Consider the following 23,019-nt stretch of genomic DNA (forward strand, 5'->3'; position numbering starts at 1 on the left):
TATTATATCGTATATCCTGTTGTAGACTAATATTATGTTATCAAATAAGATATTTCAATCGACAAAGTGTAAATCTTAATTCTAAATCTGTCTATTATCCTAATAAAAAAAGTGTGAGAATGGAAAATTAATTTGTTGTCGAATGTAGAAGAAAGTAGCAGACTATACATTAACAATTATTTTAGCTTAATGTATCACAGTTATGCCTTTAGGCTAAAGGAGACGGATGATTAATGAAAGGGAATGATTGTGAAATTAATTTTCTGTGCTCTTGCACCGGGAACCGAATCCGGAACGCGTACACAAACGGCACAAGAGCAAGTCGCTAGACCAATGGGGGAGGGTTATATGAACTATTTCTATCTAAACTAGAGGAGATATGTAATCAGCGCAGAAATATAACATGGTGGTAGTAATGGAAAATTTCTATTGTAGTATTAAAATTCTATTAAAATTCCTATTCTATTAAATTTCTACTAATATTCCGAAAAGCAATTTGCGGAAAGAAACAATATAATTATAGGGTGTGCAGCTTTCCTTCATAAAAGACTGCATCTACGAGTGTGGAGAATACTGGAAACAAATGGGTCAAATCAAATAAATCACGCACTTGTATCTATCAGTAGAGGTAAAGGTGGTATTGTGGAACCCCTGCATATCGCAGCTTCCAAGTGTTGCAATCTACTGGAGACAGCGAGAAATTATGAATTTAGTAGTCCAACAGCCCACTATAGTTCTCAAGTTGAGTTTGATGAGACATGTGTGTGCGGAGGACGTTGTTTTGATTTTCTTCTTTCGTGAACTTTTTGTAAGGTAAGATTCATATTGTAACTTGATGTACTATTACTGATTATAGATACCAAATGATTTGTTTATCGTAATCTACCGCAGTTGTAGATTTTCCCTTTCTTTAATGGCCTAAGTTATCTTGTAAGTGTAAGGTGTAAGGAGAAGCAAAAATTCAAAATGTCGAAGGTGGTAATATGGAACCCTGCTTGTGTTGGTAAAATGAAACCCTCTGAACTTTTCCACTGATTGGCGTTCTTATGTCATTCCAGATGTCCAGGAAACAACTAGGCCCAAAACCGAAAAGTGTTTTGAAGAAATGGAATAGTGAAAATATGATTCATGCAATCAAATATGTTCGAGCGAAGAGAGCAGAAAGCCAGTTTCTTCAGGAGTGTTCTCATATCTCCTCAAGAAATAAGCTGAATACCTAAGTTTTCGAGAAAGCGTTCTAATCGAGGACGGAAAGCATTCAGTGCATTAGTTCTTACAGCTTCACCTTACAAGTTAGCATAGGAGGGAACATTTCATAAAACTAAGGGAAACAATGCAAAGCTGTTGAAGAATCGTCTGAAATTAAAGAAGAATGCAACAGATGCAGAACAAAAGACAAAAACTAAATGTAGACGAAACCTGTCAATTGAAGTTGCATCTGCGTCTGAAGACGAATCAATTGATTCTGGGGAATCAGCTTTAAGTATCCTGGTCAGAGAGATTTGTACGGACACTGACGATGTAGCGTGTATACTGTGCAGTCATTTTCTGAAGACACTAGAGGCTAGTTGTGGATTCAATGTGTAAGTTGTGAATTGTGGTGCCATGTTGATTGTTTGGGATGTGAAAAGGACATATACATCTGTGACTTTTGTCAGTAAATAGACCATAGAGAGCTTTCTCTACATAGTCGACAATAGCGTGGATTGCCTTTCGTAGACCTATTATGGGAAATGTAAGCCTAGATATCTTAATAAACGAATACATTTGTTGTGAATACCAGCCTGCATTTCATTTGGTAAAAATTTTATTATTTAAGTATACTGATATTGGGGTTCCACTTTACCACCTTACTTTTGAAACGACCAAATTTTGAGCGTTCATGAAAATGTGAATTATTTTTCATCAGATTATGCATATTATCTGAATTTGATAGTATGCTGTACTGGTAAACATAATACAGATTGTATGTACAAAGTGTGGATGTATTTTATGTACTCTATAAAGTTTTGCATGCCAAAAACAAATGGGGTTCCACAATACCACCTTTACCTCTATACTTCATCAGCAATAGATATAAGGAGTTAGAGGGAAGTGAATTGCGATTTTAATCACTACATGCTCTTGCACCGGGAACCGAATCCGGAACGCGTACACAAACGGCAGATCTAAAGCAAGAGAAAGACTGCCCTAGATGCTGAACGTAATAAGAAACACGAATAAAAAGTTGGATATAGACAAATTCAATATACCTAGAAGAAATTAGAATATCAACAAGTGACACAAAATGAGAAAGGAACAGTCAGAAATGAAGCACCGAACGTTGATGCAGAATGAGAGAAAATTAAAAAAGACCAATAGTATTTACAAAAAATATGAGCTCAGGATATATGTGTTAGATAAACAAAATGATAAACGAAAATTCGACAATGCGATAAGTAAAATCAAACCAGGATTTCAACCAAAAGTAACAGGCTGTACAGATGTAGAAGGAAGAACAGTATCAAATGAAGACATATTAGAAAGATGGACAGAATGTTTTGAAGAATTATTAAAAGAAGAAAGGAAAGAACAAGATATGAACATAGAAAGATACAGAATGGAATAAACATGAAAAAAAATGACGGTATTCGCGCATATTAATAAGTCGAAGAGAGCATGGTACATTTTCCCAAGACGAGTGTAGATCCATTTAAAAGCCTTACTAAGTACTATTGAAATATGTAATTAAAACCCATACATTAAGATTTTTAAAAAGTTATGCCTGTTTGTATACTTTTTCCTTAGACTATAATGTTAATTCTACATTCAATTTTCGTGCCTGTGTTTCTTTGCTGCACAAACTAATATGTTTTTTTTCGTAATAACTCACGTAGTACTTTAACATAGTAAGTTTCATTGGATTATCTGCTGGGGACATGGCCTATGGGAAATGAGCTTCATCCTTTCTTATTTAGCTCAGAAGCTGAAAAATTAATATGTATTATTCTGATGACACTCTCTCTTATGTTCGTACTGCTTTCCTCTGTTCGAATTAAGAAGTGGAAACGACATACCATGATGGATTGAAGGGAGCAACACAACATTCATGATGCAATCTAATTTTTAACATGTAGCCTCTGGTAGCCTCCATAGTTTTTGAATTCCATATGTTTCAGCACTGACGTTTGAGTTAGGAAATTAGAAAATAATTGAATTCATTCTTTTTTTAAATATCTTAAAAGGTCACTTATTTTTCTTTTCTGTATTACGAGTTAAGATGAAAGTGCTCAGTTTCTTTTCATTTATTGCATTCTCTGGAATATAGAGCTTATTGATGTTTCATTATGTGTTTGACGGATGCAATATGATTGACGAGATAATGAACATGAGCTCAAGAGTACACTCATCTCTGTTTTATAAACCTTGATTTAATGGACTTAGGAAGCAACGTACAAATTCTGAAGGAGTTGATTCAGTTTGAAAGCCCTAATTTTAAACTAAAATGTTGAATTTACTGTATTGTAGTGTCACTGTACCAGATATTTTACTGTCAAATGGGATAGTGTACTTGATTAAAAATACAGTACTGTATTATTCCTCTTTCTTCCGTAATGGAATTCTGGATATTAGCCGCTGTAGACTTAGTATCAGAACTTAGTGACAATCGATACCATTAAAATCATTGGAAAAGGTTTATACGAGTGAAATGGTTGGAAAAGGTTTGAAATCATTACAGGAAATTCCAGCAGAACTAACAGTAACTATAAAATGATAATATTTTGCTCTGCTTCAATTTGATATCGGTTGCATTAAGGACAAATGGAGAACTATAAAGTGTCCATGCTTTTGAAATTTGGGTTTTTAGTCGTAAAGATAGGTATTCTCTGTCTATTTTTATTTTATGTTAGCAAATAGTAAAATATTCGTTTGCATGAGGCAAATTATTCTCTTCTCTTTTCTTTGTGAATACGATAATACGAATACAACAGATTGAATATTACCAAAAAAAAAAAAAAAGATTTGGCATGAACAGTTCTTCCGATACTACCAAGCTAATTACATCAAAATTACCATGGGAATGTATTAGTAAACTGTTATTGATTAAAATTAGTACAACAAAAACTATTGACAGGCATATTTATGGATCTGGTATTTGTTCCATAAAAAATATACGGATAATGTTATATACTATCTGTTATGCTTTCTGAAACTTATTGAAAGAAATCCGTTTTAATTGACACTGAAATACGAAGACCCTTCGTCCTTCTATACGTAAAAGCCCTTCTTATGAACTGTTTATAGTTCTATTAGGTACTAGTGATGCTATGGCTTGTTGAAGCGAGCAATTAACATTCTTTTCTGTCACTACTTCCAACCCTGAAATATAGGAATAAATATTTAATTTTTAACGAAACACACACAATATTCTATAAAAAAATCTGAGTTTTGAATAAATTTTCAACGAAAATATGTTATCTGAAGTCGGGAAGAATCCATCCCTCACTCATTATTGGCCCATTTCACTTTCAAGCAATTCAGACGATTGGAAATGTTAAGAAACTATTTTGCTATATTTAAAAAGAAAATAACTCGCTTAATGTCGAATGCAAGAACCGGTCCTTTTTTCTTTTTTTTCTTTTTTTTCCTTTTTTTTAAAGCTTGATCACCAGCAAAAAGCGAAACTTTTCAATACCACGCTTTCTGCCCATTTACCTTCTTCCGGTTATTTCAGGCTTAGTGATTGATTCATGAGTAAAACATTTTGTTGTTTTGAAACATTGGCAAAAAAGTATTCTTTTTGCTATGTCCCTTTGTTTTTTATTAAAATGATAATTTAAAAAGGTAGGGTTTGATTTTGAACGTTAAAAAAATGATAATCGTGATTTGACTAGAATGTGTATATACGGACCTTTATAACCTGTACCACTACAACGATACTTGTATTGCAACATTTTTATTATATCTTTATTTGTATTATTGATTTCACGAGATGGATCCTTTCTTATACATAATTTATTTTTCGTTGCTATGACAACTAACTCACATCGTCGAATCACTATAATAACAAAATATAATCGCGTAACAACCAGAAAAGAAATTACATCTATTTCTCTTTTCATATTCTTCTTCTTCCTTTCTTGAACAGCTTGTGCATAATTTAAAAGTACATTTTGCCCACAAATACAAATAAAGATATAATAAAGATGCTGAGATACAAGTATCGTTGTACCGCACCTTCTTATATTGCTAACCTTGAATATTGTTGCTGCCTTTAGCATCTCTAACCGCGAATGATTGAATCATTTTTCAACAACTAAATTGTCTTCAGTTAGGCGTGTATATCCCTAGACTAGTGATGAGAATGTAATAGTTCTAATGATGAAAACAATCGCAAATCGAGGTTATATGGTTAACGTACGTGCCTTCGGCGTGAGAGAGCCCGGATTTGATTCCTGGTGATAGCGCATGTGGTTCAGATTCCACATAAAGCTCTAGATTTACGTTTTATATAACCTCGGTGCTGAACGGGACGCTAAAGTTCAAACCAACCACCAAATCGTTAGTCATATTTTATTCCCTGGTCATGGGAAGTTCCTGACTTCAAATTTTATAATACCGTGTTGGAGAAAGACGATTGTAACCTTGTTTTGCATTCCATCATATTTAACATCGTGTACGTATTTATTGAAAATCCTATTTACTCATAATAAATACTTACAGTGTCCCAATGTGAACTTTTTTCTGGATAATTTTCGAAATATGTAAAAATCGTAACCAATACACACTATCAGTGAAAATTACCATGAAATTCTGTAAATGGTGCTATTCTGCAGAATTCTGTTATAATTTTATTCTTTTCTTGCTTGGAAATTTATGTGTTGGTAGCAAATTTCACTCCATGAATCACAGGATCATAAAAATAACACAATTTTTGTAGCATTCAATATATGGCAATGCATAATTTGATTCCTGCCGTCTATACACGTCATAAGCGCCGCCTTTTACTAGAAGGTTTTTGCGTGTGGAATACTACATTTGCATCTGAAACATCCGATCATATATTTTAGGATTAATTATTGCGTAAATCACGATATTGGTTTTGTGTTGTGCCTTGTCGCTCTTCACTATTGTTTATCTGGTGTCCTTGAAAGAAATATTCGGGAAGTGTTTATTCGGTCAAGGTCAAACATTATGATTTGGCACGTTGTAAGGATGACAGGCTAAGAGCAAGAGAAATTGGAAAGAAAAGAAATTCGCGACAACTGGCGTGAATGGAAGGAATCCCGAAATAGCTGCACGCGCCGAATGATGTGCTCCGGAGTTGGAAGTAGTTCAGTTGGCAGACCCATGTGTCGCGGGCACCGTGCCGGGTCGAATGGTTCAGTATGCGTATGCGTGCGTAGAGGCTTGTATGTTATTTTTTCCTTAATACAAATCGCGATACTAATAATTATGTGTTTATATGTGGAAATATGCGGAACGTGTGTCAAAACGGCGGTGATGTGTGTGTTAATTGTGTTTGTGTGAGGTCATCTTTGTTAGTGAGGTTACTGTTGGTGGATGCTGAATGCGGACACGGGATACACCGTCCCCGGCGATGCTGCGCTGGTTCGTAAGTATCTCATAATGCTTATAACCCTTGCTAATAACCACACAAGGGAATGAATTAATATCGGAAACATGCCAATTTGAGTTTAGAAATTGTAGTAGCGCTTAATATGGTTAACGTGGTTTTGCTTATCACGGAACACATCTTCATACAAAAGGCAATTAAATAACTGATGTGGCGGTTTCCATCTTTGTGCAAGAGCAACCAGAAGATGTAAGGAAAGGTCAAAATGAGGAATTGAGTTAAAAATTACAACGCTTTTAAAATACCAAATACAATACAATATTTTAAAGAACTGAAAATAATGTTTATTTTAACTATTGACGTATAGGCATAATTTTAGTTCTTCATTTTGAATTGGATTCTAGAAAAAATTCTTTGTAATGAAATTGATGGTGTACATAGAAACTCAATTGTTGAGAGTTCTGTTTAATTTTAATAGTGTGAGAGAACTGACAGTCGCGAAACAGATTATTATATCATTTGATATGAAATAAAGTTTGAAAATTACCAATAGAGATAGTTTCCTAGTTGTCACCGAAATACCATTTAATTATAAAACTGTAAATACTGCCTTGTAATATATTAATAGCTTTAGATGATATTACAGTTTAACACACACATATTGGTTTCTAATGAGAAATGGAGGAAACTGGAATAATGTCTACTGTATGCGATATTTGTTTAAAATTTTAAAGCAATATCTCCTTTCACATATAGGCCTTTAAAATCTGACACAATACAGAATACATATTTTACTTCTTAACAACTTACAGGATAAAGAAATTCCTGTGGCTATCCAATCTTATGCGAATATAAAGCGGATTACATAAGTGCACATATTAAGGACTTTATAAACATGCTCGAACTATTTTAGTCATGATGAAGTGGAAATTAAATATTAATAAAATTGATAGTGCACCCTTTTTCGAAGTACGGTTTGCAACATTGCTTTAACATGTTAATACTTAATACTTACATATGTAATTCAGAAATTGCCATTGGTAATTTCAGACAATTTATGAACTAATAAAATGCATATTTTGGAGAATAGAAACAATACTTATGCTTGGAAGAGGACGGCTTTATTTATCTATTTTAAAAGTAGTATGTGTGTAAGGGAGTGTGTGTGTGTCACCGTAAGGAGAACACAAAAACACACATAATTTGCTAGTTAATAGTGTATCTTGCTCCACATAATGTACATAAATAAATAATTTCTTCCAGCAAAATAAAAACTGAATTATTATTGACAACGAGCAACATACTTTTTAGCACCACAAAAAATCGTTTTTGCCTATTTGCTCGAAAACTGTGCATAGGAATTTATTTTTAACTGTATCATTTTAATAAACTTGTTGAGGTCTATCGATTGGTATATTGATGCCAAATGGTGTAGCCGTAACTCTAAAATGAAAATTTTTCAGGTGAGAATTTTGAACTTCAATATCTCGTGAAAAATTAATACTTATTATATCGTTGCAACCAAAAACATAATTAAGTTGCTTTTCTAGTGCTGATAGTGAATAACATTCTCTTCGTGTGATTCTGAAGTTCAAAGTCTTAAGCTACGTCTTATTAACCAAGGTATGTATTGTTGTCCTGATAGTGTCACAATAAACAGCTTAATGACTGTATATTTTGGGATCAGTTTCACCTCAGTAAGTAGTATGGTTCTTTTATAACATCAATTGTTTGGTTTACAACAAAATTAATTTTTCTCCATTTTGTCAAAAACTACGCATCTATCGATTGATATATCACTCATCTTTAGACAGTTTTTTTTTCATTAAACCCTAATAATGCAGAATTTTGATATGGATTTTTGCGACTGTCGGTGAAAATTATTCTTCATTATTACAAGGTATAAAAAAAAAACTTTTGGGCCTTATGCATAGTCGGTCTGACGCGTGATTAGTGCTATACTAAAGAGTTCGACTAACATATGTTTCCTGCAATAGTCAGGCCTTTAGTGTGACGCTAATCATACATCAAAACAACTCTGATTATACATATCGAACAGCTGCTATATTATTGTGAATATTAGAATAATGCAAAAGGAAAGATTACAACACAGACACAGTTTTATCGTACAATTAACAAGTGCTCAAACTGTAAACCACCACCCTCCAAAATCTTTGAGGACGATGCTCCACATTTTTGGTAACATCTTTCAAAGTAGCCACAAGGATTTCTTTACGGATGTTTTCAATTTCATAGTGCAGTTCGACAAGTGGCTTCTTACTGTACACTACCTGCTACATCCATTGTCGTTGCACTTCACACACATTCTCGTACTTCCAGTAACATTTGAGAATTTTGCTGCTCGAATGACAACCGTATTCGTGCCATAGCTGGATTTTCTCTACTGATTGTATTACATCATATCGCATCGCACCGATTAGCACTGACGCAGAAGCCATAGCCAATGCGAATTGAAGCTTATTGCGTGTATAACATGTTTTTAATATGTATGTAACGCAATTGCAGTTCTAATTAATTGTATCTAGTACTTTTTTTTTAAATTTACATACAATATTCCTTTTTCTTCTGAACGTAATTACTTGTCTTAGGCACACGGTGCAAATATGTCCTCAACTTTACAATCAATTTGAAATATATCAAGTAGTTCTATAAATTTCATTTGGACTTTCTCTTTGACAATTCGTCAAACTAGAATGTTGTACGACATTAGTTCGTGATTAGTGGTCAACCAATAAACCCTCTTCTTTGCAGTTGTACAAAATAAAATAAGTAATCTGAAAAATAAATAAGTCAGTATTGTTGCGTTAAAATGCTAAAGAAAGAAGGAATGATATTGTGGCAAAACACCAAACTTGTTACAGTTTAGATAAGTGTGTCATAAAATTAGCGATTTGATTTTCTCTTATGCTCTGTCCGAAGACAAGTTCTAGCCTATTATCTGTTGTGACTACGCCGTGATACCAACCTAATAGAACAGGGATAAGGTGTTCACATGCATTCACTTACATATATCAATTCCGAAATTTGACACTGACTTCCTTTGGCATCAAGAAAATTTACGACAGAAGTGAGAAAATGAAATAAAGGGAGAATACCCCAGAAAATACAATTATGTTACCTTTATTGATCACGGATTATTTGCGTAATAATTCTATACAGTCGATTTACTCATTCGTCCAGCTTTCATAAACAGAAAACGAAGTAAAATTCTTATGTTTACATCCTGCGGTTGTACCTTACAGACTAAAGGTGATAAGGGGTAAATACAAATTCTGTTTGAATCTAAGATACGATTTTAAGGATTCCGTACAATATAACGAGAAAAAACAAGAGATCACAAAGAAACCTTAAAAATGAGACTTAGGAAACATCAACACAAGATAGAAGGGTAAAAAACATTACTAGCTGTCAGGAATGTAATAAGACACATATATCACAAAGTGGAACATGTATAACATCTCTCACTGTGTAAGCGTTTTGTAATCGATTTGATTTAGTAAGAGATTACAAGTAATACAAGATGCTTCCATCAGGAGTACAGCGCAAGACTATGCGTTGCTAGCCAATTACTCAATCGGAAGTTCATAACACCCACAGAGTTAATGCGATCCTTAAAATTGTGATGTTCCGAGTAGCTGATCTTCTTTTATTATTATTATTATTATTACATGTTGTTCAGACTGATGTTGAATTTCTCTAACAGAATCATAGTGAAATGAAAGAAGTAATTTTTACTTATTTTAAAATAATATAATTTATCAATATACTCGTACGTGATTCAAATTGATACTACCTATAAAACCTTCTGAATTCATAGTTAGTAGTAATCCATTGATTGTCTGTAGTGCACAAAACAAAATAAATTTAATTTATTTAGTTTTGCATTGGCTCACAAGGCAGCTGTCTTAGTAAATTACTATCGTAGCTTTCGTATTTTACTATATGAAGCATTCATCAATTTTAGTAATAATAACTCTGTTACCGTTACAGTTTGAGTGTCTGAAAACTGTGATTGATGGACGGATAGAAGAAAAGCGTGATCTTCTTGAGAGAATTGGAGCTTATGAAGAAGAATTGGATTATTTAGTGTCAAATTACATAATTAAATGATATGGATCTGCTTTTGTCTCAGGTTGGTTATAGGCTAGACAAGTATGTTCAGTGCCTTTGTTTGGTGCTGTCCCTTTTCACTTATCCTGACCAAGCTACTTAGTCTTTTTTTTTCACCAAATTATGCAAGTTCCAGCCTTATTCAGATTGTCATATAAGCATTATATTCACATTTTATTCAATATAAAGCTATGTTGCGATAAATACTGGACGCTGAGAGTTTTACATCAGAATAAATTGAGGGTCAATCGCTTCTCTTACAAGTGTGAAAGTGCAGTAAATCAGTTGATATATTTGTCTCTTACAATGGAGAAATAGAAATGTTTAGGCAATATTTATTTTTAACTAAATGTTTGCTTCTTATCTATACCAGGAATGTTTAATACTGCTTTAAATGAGTAAGTCGAAATAAATATAGTTATCATTTTTGAAGCAGTTGGGAGATACATACTGAATGTATGAACATTGTTAATAGCAATGTTTCGACCGAATTTGTTGAATCACAGTAATAATAATAATAATAATAATAATAATAATAATAATAATAATAATAATAATAATAATAATAATAATAATAATAATAATAATAATAACGTATTCGGTATTAAAATAGTTTATGTGAAGTAGTAACATAGTGTGAACATGTTATATTTTTGCTGATAACATGTTTGTAACATGGTAGTAATAATAAATTATTAGTATATTTCTGCTTTCTCGAAAGAGGTTAAAAATGTTAATAAAAATGAAGTGCGTAAGGGGATATTTTAAAATATCAAAATTTTGCATTTGTGACAAGCTTTCCATATCGCTTATACTTCAGTAAAGCGAAAGGATTGAACGAACATCGATGGAAACCTAATAAATAGGCTTTTCATCAATGTGACATAATTTGGTGAAATAAATTTAACAGACAGAATATGACCTCTTATTTGATTATCAGCATCACACGTAAATGAACATTAATCACACATTTTAATAAGATATTCCAAGTAAACTACAAATGCACCTAGTATGAACCGTTATTTTTTGTGATTGTGAATGATTGATTTACAGTCATGGAACTCGATGTGTCTTAATTAATACCTTTACAACCTGGCATGATGCATTTGTCAGAAGCCCAAAATCTCAAGCATTTTAAATAGTATTTTAGATACTTGCATATAGGTTGTTAGGACGTTGATTGTTTTGCAAAACCAATGTGTTTATGTTGGATTTCATCGTTAATAGTGACAACATTCAGCGCCATGAAGTTGGTAAAGCGAGACCGAATCTGCTAAAATTAGAACAGTTCCATTGTGTTCTGAATGAGAAATAATAATAGTGAAAGCAGCAAACTTCCCACTACTTAAAATAATTTAAGAATTGAGACTTAAGGCAAACCATTTTCGTATTTCCATGTGCAACATAAATACGAAATAGTAGCATTTTCTTACTATGAAATGATACATACATTCAGCACCTATACTTGTAGGTTATGTCACATAAAGTGTAAAGATAACGATATGAGAAATTATTTGTCCTTCATTAAATACACTTTCTCACATTCTGTATTATGTTTGAAAAGAAGATAATTTCGAACAAATTTAACTAGAACAATTAGTAGGGAGTGCAGTTTTATTGTATCTTCGATAGCATACTGATGTTTTAATTTTTAAAAAAAATCACTTGCGCATTTTTAAAAGTTTCCAGTTACTGTATTCTTGTCAAATTCCAAATAGCTTGACGTGAAAGTTAGACACTAGATTGCAGATGCTATGCCTCTTCTTAATGGTCACAAAATACATTTGAATAGTGCTAGTAGTAAGATGTTGATTTAAAATAACAACAAACCGGGATATTTATAAACAGTGAAATTTGAATTAAAATTTGCCACATATTCTATAGCAAGCAACCTATTCTGTAAAAAAACCATAACTCATATTATGCATTGGAGGACTTTTTAATTTCATAATTAACGTTTCAATAATATTTAACCACTCTGGCCATAGAGACGGCATCACCGTCTGAGGCCCGCCCATCGTTTGATGGGAATGAAAGACAGAGAAAAAAAAATAATATTTTTACTATAAACACTGTTTATTAACATCCAAATATCTTCATAGCATGTTACTAACTTTTCCTTCTAAATATTACTAATAACGTTTTTATTAGAGTGACTATTTATTATGCTTATCAACTTAACTCTGTTGTGTGAAATTGAAGCTGTATTCTATTTGCGTTGGCATACAATTCTTCTAAGGCTCAACGAAGTATGTGTAGCCTACGTAGTAACTATATTAATGATGCAGTATATAATTTTCAAATACGGACACTACATTTAGCCTCATATTTCGGGGAGTGTGTAGATTCGTTTCATTCTGTGGAAGATAGAAGCAAATGATTTCTTTGTGTTTGCTGCTCACTTTTCCTGTGGGTTTTATGAATTGAAAAAGGGAATTTGAGCCTGTGAAACACTCGTTTCATCAAGAATTCAATGAACAGTGTTCTAATGCATTTATCTATGTATGTTACAGCTACGTGCTGTGCTTCTAGATATAAATTCTGCCACTGACGGAATAGCTCACAGCAATATTTCTCATTCTCTTTGATGCAGGATTTCGTATTTTAAAAAAAGATGCTTATGGATTTCCGCCACGCGAGTTGAGCGACGGCTCTTCAACTTGGAACCAACCTAATGACGACTACAGGCGGCAGCTGATTGTTCTCTGCTGCTTTTGTGTTAATCAGGTTCAATTGTATTGAACAGTAAAGGCAGAAGCGAGTGAAAGGCGTTGTTATTAGACCCGTATTGTTTTTAAATTTTTGTTACCATATTTTTTATGTCGTTTTTTCTTTCTTTTTGTGATTTTTGTTTGTTCAGCCATAGCATGTCGAAACTAAATTACGATTTGATATCAGCAAGTTTATTATCGCTAAGGATCCTGGGTCATGAGTCATATCCATGATAGAAATAAACATAACACGGATTTGAAATATGATACATTTTTGTGCAGTTATTCGTTAGAGAAATTTAATCAACTATTATAGTATTTCTATGGAGATTATGAGAAGAATGCTGGTACAGTTTACTTCCATTTCCTTTATATGCTTGTAATACAATACCTTTCTTGCGGTACAAGTAACAGAAACATGATTATACAAATAACTTTTCTCAAGTTAGTTTTGTTGTTTCAAGTAGTATGTGCGGTAGTGTTAGTAATATGTGTCACTGTTAGGACAAGTCAAACAATAGACACAATATTCTACTTAACAGTATATTTTTACATAAATAGATAATATGTTCAAGCAAAATAAACTATAATAACAATTATTGTTGGCGAAGAATGGCATACGTTTCAAAGTCATAAAATTGTTTTCTCGATTTCCTTGAAAATTAGACACGAGAATTTACGCTCAAGCATACCGCCTTGTTCAGCTCGATGCCATCTATCCTAACTATATATGAAACTGCATGAACTGAACTAAAATAATGGGGTACTTCCTGTTGACGTGCAAAGTGAAATTTGGCACGAATAGGTTTTCAGGACTAACCGACAGGAAAATTGCCAAAAGTGAATATTTTTTTAATTTTTAGGGTGTCTAAAGGGGAACGAAGAAATTCCCCATGTTATTTAAATGAACCATTTTTTGGACCTATAATCTCATATTTTAGTTACTTGGAATTTGAATAAAAACTTGAAATTCGATATGCTTATACGTTTTCGTTAGCGTCACTTAAGTAAATCACCAATAATAAAAATTTCCAATTTTAAAGGGATTTTATGGGGAACTGAAAAATCTTCTCCATGTTATTTATATGGGACACCTTTTCCACCCCAAAATTATTGGGCACTTCCTGTAGGACTACAATGATTAAATTTGATATGACTGTATCTTTTCGGGACTAACCGACAGAAAAATTGCCAGAAGTGAAAATTTTTAATTTTTAGGGTTCTACAGGGTGGAAGAAGAAATTTCCCATGTCATTTAAATGGGCCGTGTTTCAGACCTATAACCTCATATTTTAGGTACTTGGAATTAGAATACAAACTTGAAATCCGATATACTTGTACGTTTTTATTAGCGTTACCTAAGTAAGTCACCAAAAATTAAAAGATTCCAACTGTAGAGTGGTAGACACCTGGAAAATGTTTCCCATGTTATTTATATGGGACATCTTCTACATCCGAAAATGTTTTGGCACTTCTGGCAGGATTAGAATAATGAAGTTTGGCATGATTGTAGCCTTCCTGGACTAAACCCACAGGAAAATTATTAAAAGTGAATATTTTTAGTTTTAAGGGGTCGAAAGGAGAGATGAAAAAATTCCCATGTTATGTAAATGAGTGTTTTTTCTTGGGGTACAAAATTTTATCTTTTAGATAGTTGAAATACGGAAAGAAACTTGGAATTTTGTAGAATTGTGGGTTTAAGAGGTGCGAGGCTGTAGGTGGAGTAAACACAGGGTCTCGGGGCAGAGTCCTCAGTGAGCCAAAGGGTAGTCTACTGATATTAAATATAAAACGTCATCTTTGACCAATTTCATGGTTAAACAAAACTTAAAAGTTTAAGAGTTAATCATAATTTTGAATTGTATATCATTAACCATTCGATGTACGTACTATTGAATTTATTAGAGTCATAGTGAATGTTTTCATGAAGAGTGTACTTCAGTATCAGCTTCATCTTAATAGGTAGTGTCTGGCGTGCTTTAAGATACAGCATCAATTTTTTAGAATTGCTAAAAATTAACTTTCCTAGATATTCTCGAAAAACTACGCGTAAGAAGTCACATATGTCATTTTTTGTAGCTTAATGAGATTGTCGATTGATATACTTTTTTTTGTGCACTAATAACATTGTAAAATTTAAAAATGGACTGTGTGTATTTATAGCTATAGACAATACAGAGTTAGGCTTCTTTGCACAGCTGACAATATTGCTTTGTTAATTTCACTTTCCTCATTCGCTTATTTTAGCTTAGTAGTGGTATAACATGTTAATGCATACTGTACAGTCTAGTAATATAAGAAAATAAATACTATTGTACACATAAAGGGTTGAAATATTTAGTTACATTTCTAAGTTCAATAACAAATAAAAGTAAAAAAGAAAGAAATAGACATGCATTATCCTTGTCTGGAACTTCCCTGATTCTTATCGTTTCTTTAGACATCATATTCTAAACTTTTAGCCGCCGGTGTGCTATAGTTGTTTTTACCAACATCTCCCTTTCTTCATAAGTTTAAATTTAAATATTTCTTTCTGATATCTAATTCAATTGAAGTGCAATGAAACTTCTAGTTTTACGTCCCATAGTTACATTATATAGGCTAAAGAAGACGGATGATTGATAAAAGTGAACAATTATGAAATACTAAATCGAGAATGTAGGAGAGAAAGGAGAACGATGTCCACGACAAACTAGCATAGGATCGAACTAGATACCGTTGTACCAAAGATGAGCTGTGTGCCAATGAACCACCCTCTTACCGTGTCTAGTTCAAGTATTGCAGTATCACACAGTTTTACCGAGCCTCATAATACTTGTAGTACAAATGTTGCAAGAGCCAGATTTACAACTTAACAAAGCATGCAGGAGAGAGCTTTGTGAGGCGACAGAACAGGCGTTGTATACACATACAAGTACATAAATACTCATGTTAAAATAAATGTATTATTTCGTACGTTTTGCTACTAGCAGAGTATAAGTTTGGACAGTTATACATTTGAACATTCCAAATGAATTATTAGTCAAATAAAAGAAAGTATATACAGAAAAGGTGTTGGAATTATATATGGCTTCAGAAGGCGGAATTCTCTCGCTTCTCTTCTGTGTGTCGACTCACTTGCTAGTAATTTATCAACAATGTCCACTCTCTCTCCTCTCGACCAAAATTTCTAGTACATCCCGAATGATTTACATTACACCCATTGGAAGAATTGGTAGAGCTAAATCATTATTGTTTGTGTAGTAGATTGTGTATAACATTTATTTCGATATTTTGGAAGTTAGAAATACAATTCAAAAGAAAAGATATGAAAATGTTATAATACACATATGTTATCTTACAAAGTTTTCACGTTTGTACTTGAGTTACCTCTAAAATGAAATTTCGTTGAGCACCGCTGAAGATTTTTATGAGTAAACCTCGTCTTTGGACTGAAATGTAAGCGTCTTTGGAATGAAGCGAAGCATGTCATTAGGAACGAGTATGAGACAAGAGTTGAGGCTGTCTCGTCTCGAAAATGTGTCATGAAAGCAACGTATTGTCTCGAAAAATGTTTGTTTCTATTGGAAGAGCACTGTCTCCTCTCGAATCCCGTCACGAAAATTGTCTCGTCTCGTTTCATGCACAACCCTAATGTAATCAGTAGTCAGATGACATTGCTTTACCTTCGAATTTTAAATGTTTTTTTTAAATGTAATTAGATTCTTTCTGCGTGTGGTTCCCGGTTGCTGTTCCGGTGGAGGCATAAAACTATATGATTTTGACCTAGCACGATGAGGCAGTTGAAGAGCTGCTTCAGTATGATTATAAAGTAGCAAACTCTAGAGTATTAACCGAGAGATTATTACATTTGTACATCGAATCACTTCACTGAATATTTGCTATCTAGTGTAAGTCCGCAAGTGCTTCATGATGCTATGTCTTTGCTCTAATTAGAATTGAACCAAGGATGGTGGACACTAAAAGAATAAATACTAATTACACCACTGCACGAGCTTATTAACATTACTATTGAAAAATGATAACGATTTTGACAAGATAACAGTATTTATAAAATAAATTTTCTGGTCGGTATAAGTCAGTCTTTCGAGATATTAGATTAGCGAACTTAAGTAACTACCATGTAAACGGCTGAATTCACATATAATAATATAGAGCACGTAATGTAGAAAAATGTTCTATATTTTACTCCATAAGTGAACAATGCTTTTAACCCTGAACTTTGCTGGCCAGTGTGCAGTAGGTTAGATCCGTGAGGGCTCCAGTTCTATGCTTCTCTCCTTAATGGGTTTCTATTATGTCAATCAACTTGTATAAAAGAGTTAATTTTAAATATAAACCATAGTTTTATCGAATGTTATTATTATTTCGTACCTCTCCAGTGCTTCGTTCTGAGGAGAAGGTAGATTATAGTAAATTGAAATAAAGTTACTTTCTTCAAATTAGCCGGATGCTCTTTAACATAACTAGCAAACCCGACGTCCCGCGCAAGCGCAGGACACTCTCGATAATTACTCGAATTTAAGACGTCGTCGAATCTAAGACGCATTCCGATTTCGCTGGGTTAAATTAAGGAAAAATAGTAATATGTTCCGTTTTTACTATCACTAAAGCGCTCTTTGATATTGGTAATTTTCGGTGACTTTTATACATCCTCTCCCCTCCCCACGGCATGGTAAAAATTATCCAGGCCCGAATGTCATGTATATTGAAAATTTGATTGAGATCGGTCAGGTGGTTCAAGAGTTATTAAGTTTTATTTACTTTTATATATCTCTCCCCTCTCCTCCTCCTACCCTAAGTTCTACCGTCAAAGAGATGTGATAAAAACCACCCCAGGTTTGAACCTCATCTATGTTGAAAGTTTGATCGAGATCGGTCGGGTGGTTCAAGAGTTTTATTCATTTTCATATATTTACCCTCTCCCCTAAGTTCTACCATCAAAATGAAATAATAAAAAAAAAACTTCACAGGTTCGAACTTCATCTATATTGAAAATTTGATTGAGATCGATCGTATGGTTCAAGAGTTATTAACTCACAAACGTGATCACTTTTTTAAAAATATTTATTGATTTTTGTATATTTCCCTCTTCTCCCATCCTCTACGTTGTTCCGTCAAGTGAAATGGTAGAATCCATTGCAGGCTCGAATGTCATCTATGTTGAAAATTTGAGCGAAATTGGTCGTTTGGTTCAAGAGTTATTAAGTTTTATTTATTTTTTTATAATTGCCCCTCCCCTAAGTTCTACTGTCAAAGTGAATAGCCAAAAACACTCCCAGGCCAGAACTGCATCTACGTAAAAAAAATGATTGAGATCGGTCGGGTGGTTCAAGAGATTAAGAGTCACAAACATAGTCACTTTCAATTTGGATCTGAATTTTTTTGTTCACAGGCACCGTTATTAATATATAGATTAACACGTAGTGTCACAGACGAATAATAATAATAATATCGTTAATACAAAATAACAAGATTCGGGAGAAACCCTTATCTTCATCTCGTAAGTAATCGCACCACTGTTCCTGACATATCTCTTAGAACAAATAATTATAAATCTCTAGTCACCAAAGTTGCTTTTACATATATTTTCTTTACAGAAATCAAAGAAATGCCACTTAATAATCAAATAATAGTGTAAAAGAAGTATTATTAAAGAAGTGAATGCTTAAAATGAATATTTTCTTATATATATATATATATATATATATATATATATATATATATATATATATATATATATATATATATATATATATATATATATATATATATATTTCTCCAAAAACAAACCTTTCTTGAGTTTGCCCTCACTACCACATTTCAATTGACTTAAGTTTGACAAACTTCTAGATGCAGCCTTGGGCAGATGTAAATGTTGTTAGTATACAGACTCATAGTCAGAATTTTGTTGCTGTTATTAGGATGACACACCTTTCTTTCAGGGGGAACATGGGAATAATTTTCATTATTTTACTCTAAATTGTTTCATTCGAAATGACTGATTACAGGTTGTCTAGAAAGTATTGAGTCTTTGGAGATCGAAATTAAGAATACGCTTATTGTAAGTTGAAAATAACACTACGAAACCACATATGCACCATTTTGTTGGAGACCTTCTCCCAATTTTTCAACAATAACATAATCTCGTCGCTGTGCAACTTCTGTAGTTTATGGTTTAAAAAACGAGAAAAATGTGACATGTTGTCTTTACAAGCATCTTTTGAAACTATTCAGATAGGTGACTCCGTGTAGCATATTCACTAACGTTCTCACCTTTGATGCGAGCTTATCGATTTAATTCCTGGTGGGAACACTCGGTCGAAATAGTTTAAAAGTTTCTCAGGCCAGCCATTCTGAGTGAGATTTCCCTGAGATCCTCATCCACACCAGACAAGTGCCGGAAAAGTCCCAGGCCCTTTTCTTCTTTCTCCCCAATCCTTCGGGTAATGTGATCACCGAGGAACGTGATGGGCTAATATAGCCACAGATGCTGAAAGCCCATAAATCTAATTCCTAATCCTAACCATTTAGGAAGTTAGGATTGTTGAGACCGAAACAAATAATTTGAAGATGTTCGGTCCGGTATATACGATGGATGCATTGAAACTTCCCAGACAAGTTCTCTCAAGTTCGTACAGGTGTATGTGGTTTAGTGTTGTCAGCATAGTATACGACACTCTTTCTATTGACCAGTTCGGCCGTTTCTTTTAAGTTCCTATATACTCGCATTAATTGCCGACAGTATACGTAGATTCCACTCTATTATTTAGCACTGCGTCATCAGCCCGTAATGCGCAGTGTTCTTCCAATCCTACCAAATGCACAGCATAAATTTTTTGGGCGTGGGTGTGACCTTTACCATAGACTCTAAAACATCTCTCGCTTCAGTGAAATCTTCCTCGCACATTGTTCTGGTAGGTTATCCACTTTCATCATTCGTGATGCAATCACTTCAGAATGGCTTAACTTTTTGTCACTCGCGCCAAATTTAGTAACATAACTACTCGCGCGTTTGCTTTTTTCCAACATTGACATTTTGAGATACAAACAATATATTTAGTAACATTTATTTGGAGTAATGCATGCAATTGTTGAGTAAATCACTTAGAACATTTCGAATTGCTGCTATAGAGCTGTCAAAATATCTTGATCCGTGGCAAAAATGCGAACTAAAGCTCAAACCATCGACACACCCACGCGTTGAGCCAATAAGGGTTCAGCTGTTGCTAAACGAGAGAGCCTTAGCGAAATGGAGTGGAATTCCTTCAGCCGATAGCAGCGCTTGGAAAGGAAGAGTAGGTGTCAAGTCAATGTGGTATATCTATAGCTTGTCGATATCTCTTCTCTGAGGTCGGGTTTCGAAATCATCGAATCTAATGGCCCTGAGTAGCAGTAAAGAGCTCGTGTAACTCATTGCTGCTCTTACAATTGGAATTCCTGTTCCGTCACATGCCCAGAGTGATCTTATATCATAACGTGCTTTCTTCTTTGTGGCAATCAAATAAAAACGTCGAAATAAAGCCATTAATTCCGCTCTTGAAGTTGCTGTACACTTGCAGTGCGTTCTTCGTCGAAACTTGTTTGTAATTTGTCCAAATGCTTATTAGTACATTTTACAATTTCATCAATCATGGCTATATCGATAAATTAAAAAGAAGCATCAATTTACTCAGTGATACCCTTAGCAGTAAGTTTCGGTTCTAGCATCTTTTTGACAATGTTTTTACACTGTCTTTGCCGATGCTGCCAGTTACTTCTTCCATTTTGTTTTTCTGTGTTTCCCAATGAAACAATCTTCACTATTTTAACTGTAACTGTAACTCACATCCATATCGTTTGCATCTGAGTCTGCATCTACACTGTTCTTATCTGCTTCACTATCATGATCAATATAATCTTCATTCACTTTTTCATTACTTAAATCTGCATCACTTTCAGGGGCACTAATTTTCGATAGTCAACATCAGACTCATCATCAATATTGTCAAGCCACTTTTGTATCTCACTTGTATTCAAGAAGCGAGACATTGCTTAGAAAAACAAAACTTCACTCATAAACAGTAATTATCACATTAACGATCGCGCGTTGGAAAATTTCAAACTCCATAAAATTAAATGGTTGCTACTTTTATCACGGAACTACTCGCGCGTTTGAGAAAAGCAAACACAGGCGAAACTATTTCTTCAACATGTACTGGAAACTACTACAATTGCAGCACGTCAGCAAGCTTTTAGGTGGAAGAGGGGAAAGACTCACGTGAGGAATAGCAGTGAGGGTGACTCCGGTAATGCAGCCGTTCGTAAAAATCATTAGTTTTTATTCACCTGTTTGCTTTCTTCCAACAGCGCGAGTGGCAAAAGATTAAGTTTATTATGTTTCAATAGAAATTCACAGATAGGAAGTCGATCGAGAAGTGATTTTTAGTTAGATCATGAGGCACCCAAACATCGAGCTTCTTTTTCTGGCTAGCTTTCTCGAAACAGTTTAATGGTGTTTGGTGAGGCATAGTTAAGTCATTGGTGATATCATGATTGTTTTGCCAGAGTATTATCCACTTTTGCTTTGATTTGTTGCCCACTGCAAGAAGAATCTTAGATATCAAATTTTCTAGAACGAAAGTAACTGAACTATCTTTTGGTTGTTACTTTTGATAATGTAACTTCCACATAAGCAGCACAAACTTTTTCACTGGCCTGCACAGCATTTGCTTTTATAGAAATAAAATTTTAAAATGTAGCAGTATCGCGGAAAGTTTATTCATCTTCACGGCGCAATACCTTTCGTCTGATTATAAGAATTCCATTTTTTTTATAGTTCCACCACTAATTATAAGAATTCTACTAGCTTCAATTGTCAGCTATTAACTGGCGTTTGGTCTGATCCACTACGACACAGATTTTAGATATTAACGCCATCTTAACATGTAGTAGGTATTAACGCCATCATACTACATGTTAAGTTTTAGACTAAATCGGTTAATTTCGAAGAATAAACAAGGTTTTTCGGGCTATTTGTATACATATTAGGGTAGTCCTTAATCTCGAGTTTCGAGTTTCTTAGGACGCTGCCACTAAAATGGCTCCATATAGACCAAAGTAAACCATGAGAAAAATTAGTTTTATTAAATAATATTAAATGGTGTCTCAAACAACCTAAAATTTTGAACGCATTTACAAATGTAATACGCTTCATTCCTTTCTTCTTAACAATTTCCCGGGCAATAGTGTGATGGCTGAGGGACGTCAATCCTCGTACATGATTGGCTAGCAAGGCTCTGGATGCCGAAAGCCCAAACATCTAGTTCCTAATCACCTATTCTTTAAAGTTTAATCTAGACCACTGTTCGAGTTTGTACCCGAGGCAAATATTCCTACTTGGAAAACGAATTTGGAATCACTGTCACTTAGCCCCAAATGCGCACTTTCATTCATTTAATTGTTTTATTGATAAAACTACATTTTTGACATTCACTTTGAACCTTTCATTATATCACAATATTCGCAAACTGAATGTACTGTTTCTTTTCCCATTCTTGGTAAACCGCAAGGAGAGAACAAGAAGCATATAGAAAACCAGTGGTGATAGCCAAAGATGATCAGTGATTTCTCAGGTACTCT

The 23,019-nt window shown here is 33.8% G+C and overlaps 1 protein-coding gene and 1 long non-coding RNA gene across 3 annotated transcripts in view; both read left to right on the forward strand.

The window, feature by feature from the left end:
• The window catches only part of LOC145664431 (uncharacterized), a 1,424,688-nt gene that overhangs the window by 178,112 nt on the left and 1,223,557 nt on the right, over positions 1–23,019 (forward strand). The gene's annotated exons all lie outside the window — the stretch shown is intronic.
• Positions 6,384–10,698, forward strand: LOC145664432 (uncharacterized). Its single transcript, XR_014127435.1, has 2 exons — positions 6,384–6,595; positions 10,568–10,698. It is a non-coding gene; the product is annotated as an uncharacterized LOC145664432 (long non-coding RNA).

The sequence above is a fragment of the Thermobia domestica genome, chromosome 11, assembly GCF_964235325.1.
Source record: "Thermobia domestica chromosome 11, izTheDome1.hap1.1, whole genome shotgun sequence".
In the NCBI taxonomy this organism is placed as follows: domain Eukaryota; kingdom Metazoa; phylum Arthropoda; class Insecta; order Zygentoma; family Lepismatidae; genus Thermobia; species Thermobia domestica.